Source organism: Mirounga leonina, unplaced genomic scaffold (genome assembly GCF_011800145.1).
Source record: "Mirounga leonina isolate KUSES-001 unplaced genomic scaffold, KU_Mleo_1.0 Mir_153, whole genome shotgun sequence".
Taxonomy (NCBI): Eukaryota; Metazoa; Chordata; class Mammalia; order Carnivora; family Phocidae; genus Mirounga; species Mirounga leonina.
The window spans coordinates 19,281,092-19,288,931 of NW_023270387.1; positions in this window are offsets into that span (position 1 = coordinate 19,281,092).

Consider the following 7,840-nt stretch of genomic DNA (forward strand, 5'->3'; position numbering starts at 1 on the left):
AGTTATGTTCAGAGTAGATTATGCATCATGCAGAAAAATTGTATCAAGACACTTGATTTTGAATCCTGCCATTGAGATTGACCTCTGAATCAAGGTGCATGCCCCATATTGGTCGGTAGATGGCACCATTGGGACATCGACAGGCTAGACTCATTACTGCACGCTGAGAGGCAGCAAAAAAGATCCTGGGACTCAATTGAGAGGATAAAGAATGGTTGAAATGATGAATACAACCATGTGAGAGAGGTTTGGGAAGCTTACGGTTTTCTGATGATACTACCGCATATAAATCTCTTTCTAGAGAAACAGCTTCAAATTACTGTCATTTTTACCGGCGGGGGCCACTGTATGCATTGTTCTGTGTGCCATAGAAGTAATTTAGGCAAGAAGAGAGAAAGTCTTGATGGGAATATGGCTGGCAAAGGTCACAGGACCCCACATTGCATTTACAGAATGCAAAAGCACTACTCTGATGCTAATGCAAATATCTGTTCTAGCCCATACCTTCACTATCCCCCCTCTTAGCTACTAAAGGAGGAAGAGAATTGGGCATTTTCTTTATCGTAGAAAGAGACTTCATCTCCTTTATCAAGAAGCCCCAGGGACTGATTTTAGCCTAGAAATTGTGTGATGATAACATGTTACCAAGTTTTAGTTTCAACATAAGGAAACAATAGAGGGAATTGGTTAGCTATAGGGTATTATCATCATTCCTTGATAGTAACTGTGGCAATCTATACCACTGGGTATTGTCAAGTCCCTTTCGATAAAATGATAAATGATAAATGAAAACACCCACAAAACTCAAGGTCTTGAGAAAATGTATAGTGCCGTATTTCTTTCTTTGATTTTTATAAAATTGCCTCTGTAAGTGTTACTTTAATAATGGGAAATTTTAGGACACCCACTTGTATGGGGGAAATTGTTCTATGTCCTCTGAAATGTAACTTTTGGCTGCTTAAAATGTCTGGTTTCCTATTTGGTTACTTTGATTGATAATTTGTTGCATTAATTTTAGTACTTAAACATGCTTGTATTTTTCTGAAAGTATCACTACTTAAAAAGTTTATTTTCAGGCAGAATTGTTTTCCTCTTGTTAGTTCAAAACCTTGGGATCTTTCCAGTATAATCTGAAACTGGGCCCCATAGCACATCACTATCTCAAGGCTGTGTACCTTGGGACAACTTCTGGGAGTGGGGAAGGCAAGCGTGATACACATTCCAAGGACAGGGGAGGGGTGAAGAGCCTCAGAGTGCCAGGTGCAGCTCAAGGTCAACCTGTGGTCACATCCTCTCCATCGCTCCAACACCTCTTCTCTGTGTATTCATAAAGGTATAATATAAACCTCTTAGCCTACTGTGTTTCTTATTTAAGCAAAGTCTTTGAAAGCCTTTGTCTCTTGGTAGTTAACACAATCATAATAGGTTGCTAGGGGCCCTATATCCCTTTCCTTTTGCTCTTGGAAGACCATGAGTAACTGTGTAAGCAATGAAGGAGGGGTGAAACTCTGCCTTCCTCCCCACATCTTCTTAAGGGCATACCACTGTGGGAAAGGATATCTATAATTTTCTTCCTTTCAGGCTGTCCGTCTAAATATCTTCTATTTGAACTGCTTGGTTTTTAAATTTGAGTTTCCTTTCTTTGCATTTTAGAATGGTCGCTCCCAAATATTATAACCCAAAGAAAATTTTATAAAAGTAATAAAATTAGAGATTTCCCTTTTAAGATGATGCAAAAATATTCTGGGAAAAGAGGTGAGACTATAACTACATTACACTGCCTTCCTAAACCAGGGGAGAAACTGAGGTTATACATGTAGGAATGAAATAGCCTTATGGAGTAAGTGTCTCAGTTGGGAGGATTAAACATGATGGTTTATGATAGTGAACAGTTAAACAATATTTCCATTAGTGCATTAAGTACATTCTAACGCCATAACATGGATTTTTTTGGTATCTACTTTAATTGAGATGGTTATCTATATTTATTGATGTGGAAAATGTTTAGGGAATAGGAATATTAGAGTATAGAATAATAACTACAATATTATTTCATCTGTTTAAATTTGTATGTATGTGGGCATACATATGTGTGTTTGGGGGGGAAGATGTCCACGAAATTATTATCAGTGGCCCTTTTTTTATGATTTGTTTATTTGAGAGCTAGCTCACGTGGGCGCATGCACGTGTGCGAGTGGGGGGAGGGGTAGAGGGAGAGAATCTTCAAGCAGGATCCTTGCTGAGCGTGGAGCCTGAGGAGCTCCCATGACCCATGAGATCACGACCTGAGCAAAAACCAAGAGTCCGACGCTTAACCACTGAGCCATCCAGGCTCCCCTATTATCAGTGGTTTTTAATGGCTAGTGAGATTTTTAGTGGATAAAAAATATTTTTTCTTTGGGTTTTTCTTTATTTATGGCATCATTAGCATCTTATTATTAAAAATTATGTAGTTCTTAAAAGAAAAAAAACCAACAGTCCTCTTGAATGAATCTAGTAATTGTTCTCCCCTAACATGATTGGAATCTACTGGGCCCACTATATAAAGCTAGATGAAAGGGAAGGATGCTCATTGAGCTCTCAACATTCTCTCAAAAATAAAAATGATAAAACCAGAAGAAGACTTACCGATTTTATGTTTTCTGTTTTAAATTTTTTTGTGCGTGTGCTACATTCTGGGTGATTTTCAGAGTTAAATCTTCTGGTTCAGCAATTTATTCTCTTTCGTCTGCTATTCCGTCATATATAATATTGTATTTTTTAATTTAATAATATTAATTATTATTAGAGCACGTGTTGGGATGAGCACTGGGTGTTATACGCAACTAATGAATCGTTGAACAGTACAACAAAAACTTATGATGTACTACATGTTGGCTAATTGAACATAATGAAAAATAAAAAAATAAAAAATAATATTATTTTTATAATATTTCTATTGGTTTCTTTTCATAACTTTTCTTGTCCTTATCTCAGAATCTCTTGTTCTTGTTTCATAATCATATTATTGCTTTAATTGTCTCTTTTATACTTATATCTTAATTTTTTGTTTTGATTTTTTGTATGTCTCTTTGGAATACAGGTTTCCTTGTATAGTTGATGAAAACTCAAAAAACAGTTCTCAGTTGTGAGTCCCCACTGGGTGCTGCTTATTTTGTGGGCGTGGCTCTGGCCTGGAGCGGGCTTGGGTTGTGCAGCTCTGGTCTGAGCCTAATTTGGAAAGGGCAGCTCTGGTTCCCAGCCTCAGGCGGGTGCTCTGGGTGTCATGGCTGAGTATTTTCAATTTCTTGTTCATAGAGAATTCTTTTTACTTGTTTTCATCTGCAGTTATATATTTATTATATTTTTCTATAATTCCTCTGTGTTTAGAGAAAGAGATGAAAGTTTGGATACGTACTTACTCTTTCTTCTAGAATCAGATGCCCAAGATTTAATTTTTTACATTATAACTCCATAAGCTTTTTATACATCTGCTTTTCCCACACCCTGTAATGATCCGTGGTAAAACCTTTGGAATTAAAAGGAAGTAGTAGGTTTGGCTCACTGGAGCATAAATACCCTGGAAAATTTGTGTCTTTTCACATTCGTTGCCTAAAGAGAATAAAACCCAGATGGGAGAAAGTGAAAAGTGGGGGTTGGGAATAAAAGTGGACAGCAGGTTGATTCTAAAGGGCTTTTAAATAATTTAAAGTAGATGTATAGCAAGCAATATCAGTATCAAGAAGTGGGCACAGGACAGTACTAACGAACCAGAGGCCAGGGTGGGCCCCCCAGGGCCCACACTGGGAAACATCACAAACTGTGCTCCATCACACCACTGTGAAAATCATCTGGTGTGTGTCTCAAGAGATAAGGGAAAATTCACTATTTGACAAGATTCTCTCACTTTCCATCAGATTATCATTTACCTCTGAGGACTTTTTGTGCCCTTCGTGTCACTTATGATTAGGTAAATATTCATTTCTGACTATCTCTCTGGTTATTTTGTTCCTATATAGATTTTGCTACGATTATTAAGAGTTTTTCAGTGATTTGCTGCTGTGAACACAATAACTATCCTTGACAGCATCTGATTTTTCACTGTTCCTTCAGTGAAGTCAACCTTGTTTCCACTGAGGAACTTCCCTGAGTCTTTTGACTGGGTAGTAAGAAGAGGAAAAAGGGACAGGTAAGGGCACAGAAAGAGTAATCTCAAAGTTCTTTCACTATATTGTAGCTCTGAGACCCTTGGGCCACAGCCCGGCCTGTGCATCAGCCTTCCCTCTCTCCTGTTGGGAAGACCGACTTGTCCTAGTATCTCATCTCAGTTATCCCTCTGGAAGTTGTCCCCCAAGAACCTTCTGCTGCGTTGGTGGTATAGTGGTGAGCATAGCTGCCTTCCAAGAACCTTCTGCTGCTTCTAAGCTCTGTGATGGCCTCTGATCATTTCAACACTGGCAGCTCTTGGACAGAGTCCCTAGAGAGACTGTTTCTCTTTCAACTTGGATATCCACAGAGGAGAGAATGTGAACGAGTTGCCATCTGCAGAGCTTTAAGGGCTTTTTGGATTGATGAACTCACGGGACCAAACTCATCTGGCTTTAAACACTGACGTAGGAGAGGAAGCACAGCATTCCTAGTGAGAATTCACAAAATAGCCAGGCACAGCTTCCAGGCCCCACCACTGCATGGGCCATGCGCGAACCTAACAGATGAGGCAACAGGCATGAGCATCTTTAGCACAAGGAAGATGGCATCTCTTATTAATCGTATGGACCCTTGTTTTCCTGCAGCTGGATCACATGAATTGTATTTACAATAGAGAATATCAATAACTAGGTTCTGGTTGCTCTGAGAAACTCTGCAAAGAAGCAGGCAACCTTAGAAATATGCCTCACTTATGATCAGTTGACGTTAATTCTTTTCGTAAGTAGCGTGATCCATGTTCAACTCTGGGCCTGGAGGGGAGTGTGAAAGTCCAGCTGGGAAGCCCCCTCTTTCCAGTGGGGCAGGCCACACTTCTTCCTCTTTCTTTTCCTTATTCTTTATGATACCCCCCGCCCCCCACAAAGTTGCGAAGCTGTGCCAGACATTTAAAGGATTTCCAAGATAGAAATCTACACTTCAATATTAGTGTTCTCATAGGACTGGTTAATTCACTGAAGAAGGTAAACCTTTTGCAGAGGAGTCCCCTCCTCTTGGATGTTCCCAGTTCACAATCTTCCTTCATTCCCTTTGGGCCCCCATCCTTCTGAAAATTCTTCTACCTCTGTCATCTAACTGGTCATCAAATGTCTAAAAGCCTAATTCCTACTCCACCTCCCTTACCCCACCCCCAGGAGTCCTGTCTCCCTCCAGTTTCAGATATTCCTCTTTGCTTATCTTCATGTCTATAAACTAACTGTTGAATCTGTGCCTGACAAACCTCCCGTGTGAAAACATGAATTCTCAGGCTCAATGGAGTCTATTTCGATGAGAAGGAAGAAATACATGTTTTAAACTGTGACAGTTTGCAAGTTGTCTCTTTCACGATGAAGTTAGTATTTTGCATTATTAGGCAGAACACTAGCAATTTTTTTCCTACCTTCTCCCTTTCAGTTCTGCCTCATTATTTTTATGAAAATAAGCAACAGCCTTAATAGTGAGTCATACAATTTTCAATTGCCTTGTACTGGCTGCTTCGAAAGTACATGACTAAATAAATCCTTAGGCGTCAGTGGCTAAATTATTTCAGTAATAGAGTCAGCGTGCGTGAAAAATATAATTTTCTTTAAATAATCAAGAGTCCTTGAATTTTGCTCTTTTTAATAGAAAAGAACTGGGAGAATAGAATAGAAAAGAACAAGAAGATAATATAATTCTCATCCACATGAACATAATGAGATACTATCCTATTGTACCCGCTGAGGTGAGCTTTTCTCTAGATAAGTGGGGCTTTATAAAAAAAAAAGAATTACCTTGTCTATTTTTGATAGGAATTAATTTTTAGTAATGTCTTCTAAAAAAACGTTTGAAAACCAATGTTCTAAGATAAGGAGATAAGCAATTTAGTGGTTGTTCTGCAGTGTCATAGTCTCCCTTCTTGTGCTTTCTCCACAGAAATGAGAAAAGAATTAAAAAATTGTTTAGTTTTGGGGAGGGAACATCAAATGATGAATAGTAATTGAATATCTGACATTCTCATAATGAGCTATATTCACTTTTATTTTTTAATTTTTATTTTTTAAGATTTTATTTATTTGACAGAGAGAGACACAGCGAGAGAGGGAACACAAGCAGGGGGAGTAGGAGAGGGAGAAGCAGGCTTCCCGCGGAGCAGGGAGCCCGATGCGGGGCTCGATCCCAGGACCCTGAGATCATGACCGGAGCCGAAGGCAGACACCCAACGACTGAGCCACCCAGGCGCCCCTATATTCACTTTGAAAGCATGAGTTCCAGTAAATATCCACAGTATAAAATAGGACTTAGGAATGAAGTTAAGGACAGTACTAGTTAAAGCACAGTTCCTTGGAAGTGGCTAAGAAAAGGATAAAGATTCCTCTAGAAGAATAAAGATTCCTCTGAGTCTTCTCATGTACTATATGAATAAAGTTTGTCTTTTAACTATTTTATTTGGAACTCGTTTCACAGTTTTGTTTCTCAAGCTAGAGATCAGGTAGTTCAACGAGACAGTCACACAAATTCAGTAGCCGAATCACAGAATCAAGGAAGGCTTGATGCAGGCTGAGGAAGCTCCTTGCATGCCCTCTGCTGAGAGAATTTTTCATATTACCGTTCCTTTGCAAATATAAGAATAACGGAAACAGGAGAGAGAGAGAGGGGAAAAAAGACCAACATTCGGAAAGTGTACCCTCTCCGTTTGTTTGCGTGGGTCACAGGTTAGCTTCTGGTATGTTCCAGCAATGATAGCCCATATCTTTGGCACTAGATTAGGGTAACTGTAAGGTGAAGAGTGAGGAGATTTACCTGTAACCAGCCTTCCAGCCAGGTCCCTGTGACAAGTAGCATACAGAACTCATGCCCCCTGGTGATCACAGATTGCAGTGGGTAACCAATGGCAGCAAACTGGTGGGACTGCATCACTGTGGATGAGAAAATCTGTACATGAGAAAAGAAAACATGGGCCACAGAACCCCTAAAAAGGATGAGCTGTCTCTGCTTGCAAGGCAGGCCAATCACTGAAAACAAACTCATGTCAAACATGGGAGACATTTGTCAAAGCCAAGAAAAGGGGGGCGGTGTGGAGCCCAAAGGAACAAATAGTAACTCAGAATATAACATTTCCCAAGAGGATACATAATTAAAAAGATAAGAGCAGGATAATAAAATACAGTTGCCAGCTCTTAGTGATTCCCAGTAGGATACACTCAGACTTCACTCTGTGACTTTGCATTTTAGAGAAGTCAACAGAAGAAAAGTTTTGCTTAATATAAATATATTAATATAATAATATAATAATAATATATAATATAATATAATATAATATAATATAATATAATATAATATATAAGATCCTGTTAAAGAAACCACTTTTAGGTATAAGAGATAGAAAAGCCATACAAAGCACTGTTAATGTATAATTTGGATCGGTAGGCCATTCTTCTTTACAGCATCTATCTTTAAGTTGAGGCCTCTAATTTCAGGAAATCCTCATAGCACATTCCTAAAGAGGAAACTGAATAGTCTTGGATTCATTTTTCCATGTTTTCATCTTATAAATCTTCATAGAACCAACATATAGCATTCTTCCCTGTTCTCCCTCCTTTTACAACCCTAGACCAGCACAATCCATGCCCATTAGCTCCTGCCCCCACTCCAGACCAGCAGAGTCCGTGCCCATTAGCTCCTGCCCCCACTCCAG